This window comes from Mus musculus, chromosome 18 (genome assembly GCF_000001635.26).
Source record: "Mus musculus strain C57BL/6J chromosome 18, GRCm38.p6 C57BL/6J".
NCBI classification, from domain to species: domain Eukaryota; kingdom Metazoa; phylum Chordata; class Mammalia; order Rodentia; family Muridae; genus Mus; species Mus musculus.
In genome coordinates, this window is record NC_000084.6 from 49511102 (window position 1) to 49524679 (window position 13578).

General features: G+C 38.1%; 1 long non-coding RNA gene across 1 annotated transcript; it reads left to right on the plus strand.

The window, feature by feature from the left end:
- The first annotated feature begins 12187 nt into the window (after positions 1-12187).
- Positions 12188-13339, plus strand: 1700044K03Rik (RIKEN cDNA 1700044K03 gene). The gene is made up of 2 exons (NR_033785.1): positions 12188-12256; positions 13032-13339. It is a non-coding gene; the product is annotated as an RIKEN cDNA 1700044K03 gene (long non-coding RNA).
- Positions 13340-13578: the final 239 nt, after the last annotated feature.

Genomic DNA, 13578 nt, shown 5'->3' on the forward strand with positions numbered 1-13578 from the left:
AAAATATCCTTGGTCCCTGAGAATAAGAGCTTGAATAATTAAGCATTTTACAACTACAAGGATCCATCAGTCAGTCACTATGGAGAAGACATTTTGCAGAACCTTCTAAAGTTGTGACTCTTCAACTCTTAAGAGGATTTTATTTTTAACTGTAGCATTAACTACAGACACTTCTTAGCTCAATGCAATGAACTGGAAATGTAGATCCTAGGTAATGCACGCAAACCATACCTGAAGATACGCATTTCATACCTGAGATGCACAAAGAATCCTAGCTCAGAAAAATGCTAGAATCTAATGTCTTTTTCCAGTGTACACTTTTGTTTGGAAGATAAGTTCATATCTATTCTAGACAAGATAGTCTAAAATTTTAAAGAAAATCATTACATTTATTTGTGTTTGTTGCCTGGGTGTGTATGGATGCTTGCACATACCATGGTACTTATGTGTTAGTCAGAGGACAACTTACAGAAGTCAATTCTCTCCTTCTACCATAAGAATCCTGAGTACAGAACTCAACTCATCAGCTTAGCCATAAATGTCTTTACCTGAGCCAGTTATCAAAAATTAAACTATTTTAGCTATAAACATTAATTTCCCCATTAATAATCTGTCTGATATTAAACATTTTCTTTGAATTAGAAAATGTACACTGTAAACTTTTGGGTTTTCATTAGCACATATTTCTTTTGCAATGTGTTTAATGATTATAAAAATGTGCATTAAAATTAATTTATTAACAGTAAAATTAATGTTTTCCTTTTAATTTTTCATAGTTTCCAGTTAACACTTAATAAAATAGATGCAAGATCCTGTAATTTATGAGTATACAGTACATTCTGTTTTGAGATAAGCTCTTTTTTTAAAGTGTGTATGTGTATAATATGTCTGTATGTGTAATGTATCTCTCTCTGTGTATAAGATGTTCTGTGTGGGTATACGTCTGTGTATGTGATATGTCTGTGTATATGTGTGATGTGTCTGTGTGTATAAGCCTGTGTGTGAGAGAGATGTTTCTATGTATGTGTTTGTTTATGATATATCTCTGTGTGTAATGTGTCTTTCTGTGGATGTGAGAGATCTTCTATGTGTGTGTGGGAAGCCATTCCGGGCTCCCTGGCCAGCCAGATGGAAATCTATTCCAGGCTGTAAACAAGCCCATGTTTGGTGGATGGCCCACCCTTAATCCCTGATTGGCTGAGCAAGCCTGCCTGGTGAGGTGATGTGACCTGTGGTGATTGGTTGTGGCTTGAGTGGAGAAAAACACTTGTAACCAGAGAGGCAGAGGATTTGAAGAAAGAAGCTGCCTGAGTAAACTGCTTTAAGAAGAACCTGTGGTTGTGTCTTTCTTGCTGGCCAAGTTGGACGCGACATGTGTGTATATTTTATGTCTGTGTAGCTTATGTGTGATAGGTCTATGTATGTGTGTGACTTGTCCACATATGTGTTCCTTTATTATGAGTTGTTTTTACCAAAGATAAAAATATATTTTTCTTCCAAGGTGGTTTGGGTAGCAAAAGCTAAACCCAATTTGTTGAGTAGAGCTCACAATGGACTGGCATTTGGGTGAGACGGGATGCTAGTCTTTGCACATCTCACTAAAAGTCATCTCTGGATATTTGTTAGGACCAGGATGTAGAGCGTGGCTCCATCCTCTTCATCACCATCCCAGAGGTTTTATGTGCACACAGATAGTGAGCAGGGATGTATCAGCTGGACCCCAATAGCACAGTATAATACATGCCACTTGGTGGATTAACAATTTGTAAGATGTTTTCCATCTTTCTGTAGAACACAGATGAACTTATTTTTGTCTCATTTAAAATGATTTCTCACTTGGGGCTGAAGAAATGTTTAACACCTTAAATCCTAAGATCTTTGCTTCTCTGATTATTTTATCTAGAAATTAAGATAAACCACTAGAGTAATTGATAAAAGAGCCACAGTTCATATAGCAGCCATGTGCAACTCTTCTCCCTTTACATTAACGTTACAATAGGTTGCAAAGAACGGCTTCACCTTCCATGCACACACATACACATCAAATCAACACAGTAGTCACCCCCGACGTATCTATAAGAGAGACATGAGTGCCTGAAAGCAAAAGCACGGGGTTTTTCTCCCTAAATAGACATATGTACAATAGTGCTAAATTTATAAATTAGGTACAATGAGAGGTTAACAGAAATAAGTAAAAGAATAACTATATAAATAGTAAAATTCCAACTATCACTACTATTGCATTTTAGATCTAGTTCTGAGAAAAAATGAGGGATGAATAAGAGGGCTTTGCTACAACCACAGTTGATCTTATGACTAAGACAACTAAGTAATAAGGTGCATGGGGTGTTTATAACAGATAAAGAGGTACTTTGTGTTCTGGGTTGGGATGGAAAAGGACAATGCAAAACTTTGTTCTTATGCTTCCCAGCACGGCACACATTTGAAAATCTATGAATTAAAAATAAATATATTTTTTGGAAATTTCCAGAATTAAATAATTTCTCCCCCTCCACACACACACACACCTTATATTTATGACTGCAGTTGGCCATCTGTTGTGCGCAGAGTGAACTGGTAAGTCTATGTTCTATAATCCTGTCAGTAAGGCTCTGTTTCACTGTATTTGTGTGTGCACGTGGGCATTGCACAGCAGCAATTTCATGCTTCCAAATGCCATGTTTGTGTCTGTGAGCAGCCAGGGTGGCAATACCTCACGGAGATGCAGAGTGATGTAAGGGGAGTAGGACAAAACCCTACACACCTTCAGCTACTGCAGATTGACTCACAGAGAAACATTTTGTTGTGGCCATCAAGGTAGTTTTGCTTAAATACATTAATAGATTTGTTTTTATTCCTTAAGGCGAGGGTTGAAGTTAATCTCCAAATACATGTTACTGCCTGAAAGTTTTATATTAATCTGTCTTGGTATATGACAGTACTTGTTAGAGATGCTCATTCTAATAAGGAAATGTCCCCTCAGAACCTGCCAGCTCTTATCTTGTCTAATACCTCTGTAATGACCTCTAGAGAACACCACAACACAATAACTGTTGTAATTAGGGACCGTTCGGAATGTGGTAAGTTTAGGCATGGCAAAATGATTGTATACACAGGCTTTTGTTAATAATAAACTAACAGTTTTTAATGAAATAAAATTTAAACGCTATTCATCCTACATTAAAAAAAACTTTAAAAGGCACTCATGAAGTCATGTAAAAATAAAAGCCAAAAAGAAAGATATTTAAAACAAAATCAAAATTGAATTCCTATAATCATGTAACAAGATGGATGCTTGATCCCCAGGGCCTCAGAGATCCAAAAAGAAGGTGAAGGTTGCAACATTATGCCCAGCTGAGGAGATGGTTGGCTAACAGTCGTACCTACCTGTGGTTGTGAAGGCAACCTCAACGTGCAGCAAAGGCAACTATCCCAAAACCACCTCAGGCTTGCCTTATGCCTGGTCTTAATGCACAGGTTCCTCGTAGTCACACAGTGCCCAAATGCATGTCCTAGCTGAGCTTTCTGGATTACATGGAATTTTCTACAGTCTTCAGATGTAAAGAAACAAACAAAACAAAAAAAGTCACACAACAAAGACATTCTTGCCCTGTGATTTTCTAAAGCACAGACAAATTCTGGGGAGGGGAGAAGTCCATCTGAAGTAAACAGTCAGACTTTAAAACTACCTATTATACTCCCCCCCCCCAAATCAGTTTTTAAAGCACAAATTTTGGAGAGAGTGTTAGAATCTCATTTGGAGCTCACTGTGATGTGGTATTTTAATTTGAAAGGGGGAATAACTTGAGAATCAGCTGAAAAACTATTAGAATTAATCTTTTTAAAAGCTCAGTAAAAATGTCTAGTTACAAGGTCCCTTTTAAAAATCACCTTCCCCAAGCCAACAAAAACTAGTTAGAGAATGAACTGGAATAATAACTCACCTTTACAACAGCAATAAAAATACAACTCCTAACAATAATCTAAACAGGGATATGTGTAATTTATTAGAATAAAGACATAAAGTTTGCTAAAGAATATGATATATGTGGGAGCCAAGGCAAGTGTGGTGGTTAATATTGTTAACAGGACCTATAGTTACCTAGGAAACAAGCCTCTGTGTGTACCTGTGGGAGATTATCTGGATAGGGTTAATTGAAATGGGAAGACCCTCTCTAACTATGGGGAGAGCCTTTCCATTGGTTGGGATCATGGGCTAAATGAAAAGGATATGTGAGCTGATTTTGAGCGTTCATTGCCCACTGCTTCCTCATTGCAAGCATGATATGATCGGCTGCCTCAAGACCCCTACACCATTAACCAAAATAAAGCCTCCTTCCCTAAATTTCTTTGCTTGACATATTTCTCTCTCAGCATCAGGAAAAGTAATTCAATATGAGTAGGGTAGAGATAGAGACTTAGTCTCATTAACAGGTAAATTTTTTCTAAATCAATTTACACTTTACACATTTCATGTGATTTAATCAAAGTCTCAGAGATATAACTTTCTTAAACCTTTCCAAAAAAAAAAAAAGTTAAAGTTATCTGGAAGAAAAGGCAAACAAAAAATATAAACAAACAAACAAAAGATTAAGAGAATAGTTGTGGGTCAGGGGACTCTAAGAGACATCCAAAACAAGATAGGCCATTGCTTGTTGCCCTTGGTTACCTTCTAAAACTTAAAAGTGAGACCCTATTGCTAAACAAACCATGTACCTTAGACACAGCATTTGAAGGAATCCAGCTAAAAATGACCTAAAAGCCTCCTTCCCTGGGGACTAGATTTGACTGCATCAGAAGATGTTATACAAGCTGCCATGTCAAAAAAGCTACCAATAGTCCTACTCAGCTATAAAGCTTAGAATCCACAAGAATAACCCTATGAAGATATCTCTAAGAGTGCTGTAGTGGCCACTTATATCTTAAGGGTTACTAACAGCCTTGTACTTGGGCTTAAGGCTTATTTAATAGAAGGAAAGGCATACTTAATACTGTAAGCCTAACCAATTACCTGTGGCTGAGAAATTCGTGGGCCCTAAAGGAGAACCTACACCTGCCATTGCCAGTATAATTTCTACTGCATTCTAAGTCCCTAACCTTATATTTACAGATAAATGTAGTTCTCACCCCTCATCAAAAAAGCTTCACACACAAAAAAAAAGCATACCACAGACCATCACAGAAAACCACAACTGGTCAACATGTAGAGAATAACCAACTGTGGACTGGCCAACTACAATAGGTATAGCTACAACACAACCCTTATACCTAAAACTCAGGGGAAAATCTTGAAGAGGATGAAGACTGTAGGAGCTAGAAGACCATGGCTCTTGCTATGAGGTGGTGTCTTCAATATATGACAGAGAGGCGTGCCCATGAAGTCTCAACAATTTAGGTAGCTAAACACAACCAGCACAATGGCATGCCAACAGAGATGAAGAAAGCTCGAAAGGACCAATGTGTCTTAAACATTAACAATCATTAACGAAATAATTTATACTTTTTGTTTGTTACTGTGCTATGTATTTGAAATTCAGTATGTAGTTTACATTCGCATCATATCTTAGTTTGGATCTAGGCATACTTCAGATCAGGCACAGAGTGGCTTCTACACTGGACAATGTGAGCACAGAGAAAATTAACATGTGGTAAAAGAAGCGCTATGAGCCCAAGAAATGCCATTAAATCACTTCTTCTTTAAATAAGGGATAGAAAATTCCAATTCGAATTTATGCCTATACATTTGCACAAGACAAAAGAGTTAAATGCTTTAAAACATCAGAACTATTTAAGTGACTTTTCACCAACTTAATTATAAAAACAAAAGTCCCCCAACATTAAAAGCAATATAAGAAGTCTTAAACATTTGACCAACTTACCTGATTTCATAAAATTTCAAAGTTTGTTCATGTTTGAGAGCAATTGACAACTGGTTAAAAACAAATATTTGCCATAAATGGTAAATAGGGTTTTTAATAATTTTGAGAAAATAGAAACCAAAGCCCTGATCTAGGAAGAGCCCAAGAGATAAACAGACAAAGCAAAGGAACAGACAATTTAGAAAAGAAAATAATTAAATATCAAGCAAACAAGCAGAGTGAAGGACAGGTCCGCCTCACTGGTAATCCTAGAAATGTAAATTGACATAAGATTGTTTAGCGTCCCTTCCTTTGCTTCCCAATCCTGCCCATCTTCTCTCCTTTCTGACACAACTACTGTAGGTGACTATGATTAACAAATGCTGTGATATCGAATCTCCTCCAGGGGGAAGAACTCTAGGCATCAATGGACTTAGAATTGACTGTATTAGAATGTCTGAATTGTTTAGCGCTCAAAGAGAAACACAGAAGTGAAAAGATCTGCAGCATAACTATGTGGAAAAGACCTTAGGCATCTATAAAACTGAGAAAGAATAAAACTGAAGATGCCTCATGTCTTAGTCAGTGTTTCTATTCTTGTACAAACATCATGACCAAGAAGCAAGTTGGTAAGGAAAGGGTTTATTTGTTCAGCTTACATTTCCACATTGCTCTTCCTCACTAAAGGAAGTCAGGACTGGAATTCAAGCAAGTCAGGAAGCAGGAGCTGATGCAGAGGCCATGGAGGGATGTTACTTACTGGCTTGCTTCCCCTGGCTTGCTCAGCTTGCTTTCTTATACAACCCAAGACTACCAGCCCAGGGATGGCACCACCCACAAGGGCTGCTTTCCCCTTGATCATTAATCGAGAAAATGCCCCACAGCAGGATCTCATGGAGGCACTTGCCCAACTGAAGCTCCTTTCTCTGTGATAATTCCAGCCTGAGTCAAGTTGACACACAAAACCAGCCAGTACACCCCACGAAGCAAAGTATGGCTGCTTTCCAGATCTTCCCAGCCTAGCATCAAAGTTGACCTCAGCTTCTCAACTGATGCAGTGTCTAACAGCAAAAGCAATACCAAGAAGGATCACAGAGATCTTCTCCAACACATAGTTTCAACAGTAAAAGTGTCAACTAAACCTTAATTCACCAAACATAACGACATAACAAATTCCCAAACAGTACCTACTATGTGCCTGGTCATATTCTGTTCTAGGCCTCAGAAGAACTTTAAGCTCTAAGTTTTAAAAGACTCATTTCATCAGCAGGCATGGAGGCTTAAGTAACATTTCTAAAGGACACCTTGTTAATGAGAACATGGATGAACAATATGAGGGCATAGCCTTATTTGAAAATTTTACCCTGCTTTCAGACGCTAGGCAGCTTCCCCTTGAGTCAGTTCAGCTTACCTTGACAGAACTCTCTGGGGTAAGAAGTTGTGTGTTGGGCCCAGGCATGCTTCGAGGCCCTTGCTAGAGATTTGCAATAACACGTTTAGAGTAAATAAAAATGGGTTTTAAAGAGACTTCGTAAAGGTCAAAAAATTCATAGATTAGGTTTTATTGAAAGTTAAGAAATCATTTCCTAAAACTATATAATTCATTTTGTCAATGGTGTTTTTGTTGGTTGCAGAAAATAGAGAGCGTTTTTACAGATGGCTATAAAATATTTAACTAAGTGTGGACTAATAATGACTTCAAAAAAGATTTAACATGGTAAACTTTTAGGCTATTTGAGACATTTAGTGTATAGAGATTGTGTGTTTTCTCAAAAATTTGCCCTCAGATTAAATAAATTAGAAGTTTTAGATGCCTGCCAAAAACTTAGAAAATTTTGGATTTTAATCTTGGTTTAACAAGCTACCTCTTACAAACAGGAAAGGAAAGAAAGAAATAAAGGAAAATGGATTTTAAAACTCTCCCAGGGACAGAGAGATATCGGGGGACGCCCTGTTTTACTCTCTCTGGCCCCTACAGGAGAAGCTCTCTACCCTCTTTCTATTGTCTATGGTTGGTGCACCAATCACGTCAATTCATGTATGTTTTTTGTCTCGTTGTCTAAATGATTGTTTCGTTGTCTGAATGACTGGCTGTTTTATGTTTCATGTTGAAAAAAAAAAAAAGAAAAGAAAAAACAATGGTTAAAACTTTACCTGCTAAATCACTCTCAGTTTGCACAACGGAGGCTGAGAGAGGCCCCTCCCTTTAGCTAAAATCAAGCACAGCAAGAGAGGTCCTGCTGAAAAACTTGTTTTTAAAGAAAAAGAATCTACAACCTCTTAGTTCTAAGGCAAATAAGCTGATAGTTGTTTTTTCCTAAAAAATTCTCTGCAATTTTGTGATTATTGTGTTTAGCAAATGACAAAGTGTGTTTTTATCTTATAAGTATAGCTATACAAAGTAAAATTCTTTTATCTAAATTTATAAGATTCGTGTAGCCACTTAATTTGGTTTTTGATTGATCTTAAAGGTATAAATATGATCTGCATATCTTGGCCATAGAGAATTGGCTTATAAGTTATTTGGGTATGATTAAAAAGGTATAACACTGGTTACAAAGTTAGCTTAAGTAGTAACTCAGGGCTAGAGTCATTTTCAAACAAAAGCACCTGACATAAACCAGCCCAGAAAACTAGTCCCCTAAAGATACTTCTAAATTGAGATAATATTTTATGTAATTCTTATCCCAGAAAGTAGACTAATAGAGATAAGATTTTAAAACAATGTCTCTTTAATAAAACATTAAAATTTACACTGTCATGCATTCATAAATTGACAGCCAAACTTTGTAATGTGATAGTGATGTTTCTAATATTGATTTTAAGAAAAATAAATTGTTTAAAATTGGGTCTTGCTTTCCAAAAGTTATAGATACATTCTAATATTGCAACAGAGACTCAAAAATTATGGTTAAAATTGCCAGTGTTCCATTGACTGCAGCTTGCAGTTTGATTACAAATTTAAGATCTTTAATTCACCTGTATATTGTAACTGAGATAATTATAAGAGTAATCATCCTTAAGAAAGAGTATCAAAAATTAGAGGCATAGACAGGTAAATTGTTCCTCTAAAACTGGTCCTTATTACAGGAGGGCCAAGATGCTCAGATTAAAAAATATTCTACGTTTAAGTTAATGTAGCCCAGAGAAGATTGTGGCCTTCTTTCATTTTACAAACAGTGCCTAACAAAGTTTTTCCCTGTGTTCAAGAAAAGTTCTTTTTAGCTTTGTTACAGATCTATTCAAATGTTTAAAATAATGCTTAAATTCAAAGAGTTTTACTTTTAGTGAACTGGTGATCACTAGATAATTTTGCCTGTAGGTATGGCTAACATAGCTTTACAATATGTGCCAAATTTTTATTGTCTGCTTTAATACAAGAAACAAAGTTTAAATCTTTCAGTGTATATTGTTTCCTAAGTGAAAAAAAGTATTCTATTAGCTAATGCCTCCAAAGAGAAGTTTAAAGTTCTGAAAAGTAATTGTTGCTCCATAAGACTTAGAGGCAACATATTTTTAATATTTAGGATCTTAGTTACAGAAAATCTAAAAAAGAAAAATTTATTTGCTTCAAAATTTTTATTTTCAAAACCTCCAAAAGATGTTTTGTCAACAATTTAATGTTACACATGTTACTGAGATATTTTATAATTCTCAAAGACAAGGTATTGTAAAACTTTAAAAACTATACCTTCTTTAAAAACAAAGAAGGGGGGAGAGAAATTATATCCCCGTGCACATTATTTGGATCACATTTTTGTTTTTTAAAAAACTGAATATAATAGTGTCTAGGGCAGATAAAAAGGATCCACTTATTGGCACATGCCATGATCCTGTTCAGATACTTAATATGGGGAAAAGGGGGAATGTTTCTGTTTTTTCCACAGAATGCTACAAGAACATGCTAGCTTCCAATGTGACAGGCTGACCTGTGACCTGTGAGTGCCCTAACAGTGGTGACCAAAAAGCTGTGCTGAGTGCACAAAAGAGGAGAAATCGGAGAGCATCCACTTACAAACAGATAAAGAAACTTCGTGTCTCCACCATGGGCTGCAGCAAGGAGTACCAACCTGTTGCCAACTTAAAATACAAACAACTAAAAAAGCTGACTCGTGAGGCAAAAAGACTGGTACAGAGAATGTACAAGATGCTTTCGTCAGAGACACTGTTTTTTGCCATTCAGGCCAGCTCCTTATAACTATGAAAGTTTGTATACCTTACCTATATGCTTATTGTTAGATAATTTTAAGAGTTAAGATCGCCAATCTTGGCAAGTCTTTTCATATTCATTGTAATTCTTGTCAATTAACTAATTGTGTAGATCCTAATTTAGATAAGAAATCTACTGTTATGTTTGTGTAAGAGACCTGCTTATGCTTTGCTGCCCATTAGAGTTAGAAAATGATCCTTGGTTTTAAAATCTGAAAATGCAAACTTTAAAAAGGTATCTACCATAGCTTTAGATCAGCAGCTACATACTGCCCATTTTGTTAATGATAAGCATAGGAATATTTCCATAGCTTTGTCAGAGCAACATATTATATAGATAAAAATTTAGAGGCAAAAGATGTCTTAGAAGTCTTAGCATAGGACAGGAGATAGCATCCTAGAAAGTCCTTGAGCTGACCATGGGCTTAGAATTCAGGTAGAAAGTTGCCTATTCAGTGACATTCAAAATTGCCTCTGGCCTTACACTATCACTTTAAATAAAAGCTAGGTCACTGCCTTACACAGGAAATTACCATCATCTAAGAAAAAGGAAGTTTAAGACCTAAAGAGGAACCAGAGTAGATACTTAGAACTGTAGATAGCTGAGTTACACCCATACACAAGTGTTTACAATGGCCTAGAGGGAAGGTGAACTACCAAAACTGGTTTTCAACCTCCCCCTGGCTTTCGACCTTGTTGCCCTCCCTTTTAGGGTCCCTATTGAAATTCCTATTATTGATCTCCTTCGGTCCTTGGGCATTTCAGAAATTGACCTGATTTGTTAAATCTCAAATTGATTCATCTCTTTCAAGTGCATTTGTTTCAGTTCATTACCATTGGCTGGACGTTGGTGATAACAAGCAGGTTACTGGAGAAGAGGCAGACGCGGGTGCCGCTTCATCATCCTCTTCTCGGGGAGAGAGACTCAATTTCCATAAAATGCTTAAGTAAGATCATTCCCCTCCCCCTAAATTCGGCCATCAGTCTCATGCCACAAATCATTTATAGATTGCCGTAGTCTGTGCTTCCGACATGGTAATATACATTTTTCGCCACATTGGAAACTAAACAGTCATCCCAGGCTAGACACATCATAAAATTGGAACTTGAAGCCGTCGCCCGTGAGAGTTGTAAGACTAAGTACTGCACAGAGATTAGTCTAGAAGCTGTTAGACAGTCTCTGAGAGGCATGTCTGATTGCATAAAGGTTGGGTGCCCTAGGGTCCTTTCCTCAAAAAAAAAAAACGGCACGGGAGCAGGTCGGGGTTACTCTGGGTAAAGATCTGTGGGCCTGAGAGTCAATCCTGTACATGGCCCTAACATTACACACTGGGGATCAGACCTCTACCTCTACCCACGGAGCTTGCTTCGTTCCTAAATCCCTTGGCTAGCCCAAGTTATATCCAAAAGACTGGAACCATTAATTCAAGCCTCATAGATGACTTGTCCTTGTGTCCTTCGTGGTTTTAGAGAATCACCCGGTGAGCAAACAGACGTTTAGGCAGTCGTTAAAAACGTGGCTACAAGTTTATTATACAATATGCCTTTTTTAAAATATTAAAACGGGGGAGATGATGGGAGCCATTAAGGCAACGCTATTGTCCTGATCTCTGAATTGGGCCTCTCCCCCTGAGAAGAAAAGGGGGTCAAAAGCGGGCCACCGACACATGGATTCCGAGAACCACGGGAGGTTCCAGCCCTAGGTCATCACCGATGTCCTGACCACACCCTGATACCACCAAGTTCCTGCTTCCCCGTGTAGCTGCCAAAAGAAAGAATTTCTATTGCCCCCCCTCCCATAAGTACTTCTCCTTTTGCTTGTATTGCCCTACCCCTCCCACTGATAAGTATCTGTACTTCCCCCTTTGCTTGTGCATTTAAACCTTGGACCTTTCTCAATACATTGGGGTCTTGATACAACTTCAGAACGGTCTCGGTGTCGTTATTCGTACAAGACCCTCGTCTCTCTCTACCCCCCATTTGGTTATTAGGAGGAGGTCCCCTCGAGATCCTCGAATAACTGGACCTGCTGGACGGGTCAACTTAGGAAGGGGTCAGAGTTCCAAGAGCATAAGGGAACACCTACCGTGTCATGAAGGTGAATTATGACCTCGGGGTTCAGACCTCAGCTCAACTGGAGACCAGCATGTCTGCGTGTAGCCCATTGCCCCATACTTCCTGTAATCCCAGTTGAGTCAGAACACCTCAGAGTCCAGCTTTCTCTATGGTCCTGTGATCCTGATATTTTGCATGTGTCAGAGTTCTTGGTAGTCAAGCTTCCTCTGAGACCCTGAGACCCTGGAATGACCAAGCTCCTGGGATCCTGGGATCCTGGAATCCTAAGATCCTGAGTGTGTTAGAGCTCCTGGAAGTGGTACCTCCTCTGGGGACTGTTGGGCTGTCCACTGTGTTCAAAACCAAGATAGACCAGCACTGACCAGAAGGAACCTGAGCCACTGGTCGGGCGGGGCTCCTGTGTCCCTGCTCCTGCTGGCCCCAGCCCTTCACTATTGGTTTGGAATAGATGTTGAATTCCACTCACCAGTGATCCTAAGATCCTGGGCATGCTAGGGCACCTGGGGTGTAGCAGATCTAATACTCTTACTACACCCTCTTCTGCCATGTTCCCTGAACCTTCAGTGATATAGCTATCCTATTTAGGTCCTAGGGCTAAGCATATCACTTTCTAGAGGCCAAACCTCTGCCACAGTTGTGTTTTAGCCTATATGCCAAGCTCACATTGATGATGTGTAGTTTTTTTTACAAATGCCAAGGTAGAAAGTACATTAAAATGGTAAGACTCGGAGAAAGCTTTACCATGCAATTTTTTATGGATGTTTATAAGGTTCTTTTCAGAGACTACAGTGGCTTATATAAATAGCTAAGTGTTTGTGATGAGAAATGCAAACCCTGTCATTGTCACTGAAATAATCTATGTGATTTAATTCCATGCTTTGCTCCAAGGAAAGAGGAACAGAGAAAATGAGATCATTAAAGAGAATAGAATGTAGACTGCCACATCAAATAAGAAGAAGTGAGAAGCCTGTGTTTTCATCCCAGTGGACCAAGAGGAAAGGAGGAAAGAAGCAAGGAAGGAAAGCAGTTTTACCTTTTTCACTAATCCCATATTTTTCAGTGAACACCACTCTTTTAACTTCTCTGGTAAATTCCAAAACCTGCTTTCTGGATAGTTCCATGTGAACTTATCACCACTGCACCATATCTAGCATACTATGTGCTACATGCTAAATTAAGTCTCTCTTATCCAAGAATCATGTGTTGTTGTTGTTGTTGTTGTTATTATTATTATTATTATTATTATTATTATATTATTATTATATTGAGACTAACATTTCCCAAGCCACAAGAAGAGCCAATCATAGCCACAAGAAGAACCAATAATAGAATCCTACTTGGCTTCTCACTGTCTACACATAGCTTGTCACCATACCCTATAGATTCAGCTTCCTGCCACCACACTCTATAGATTTAGCTTCTCCATAACCTCAGA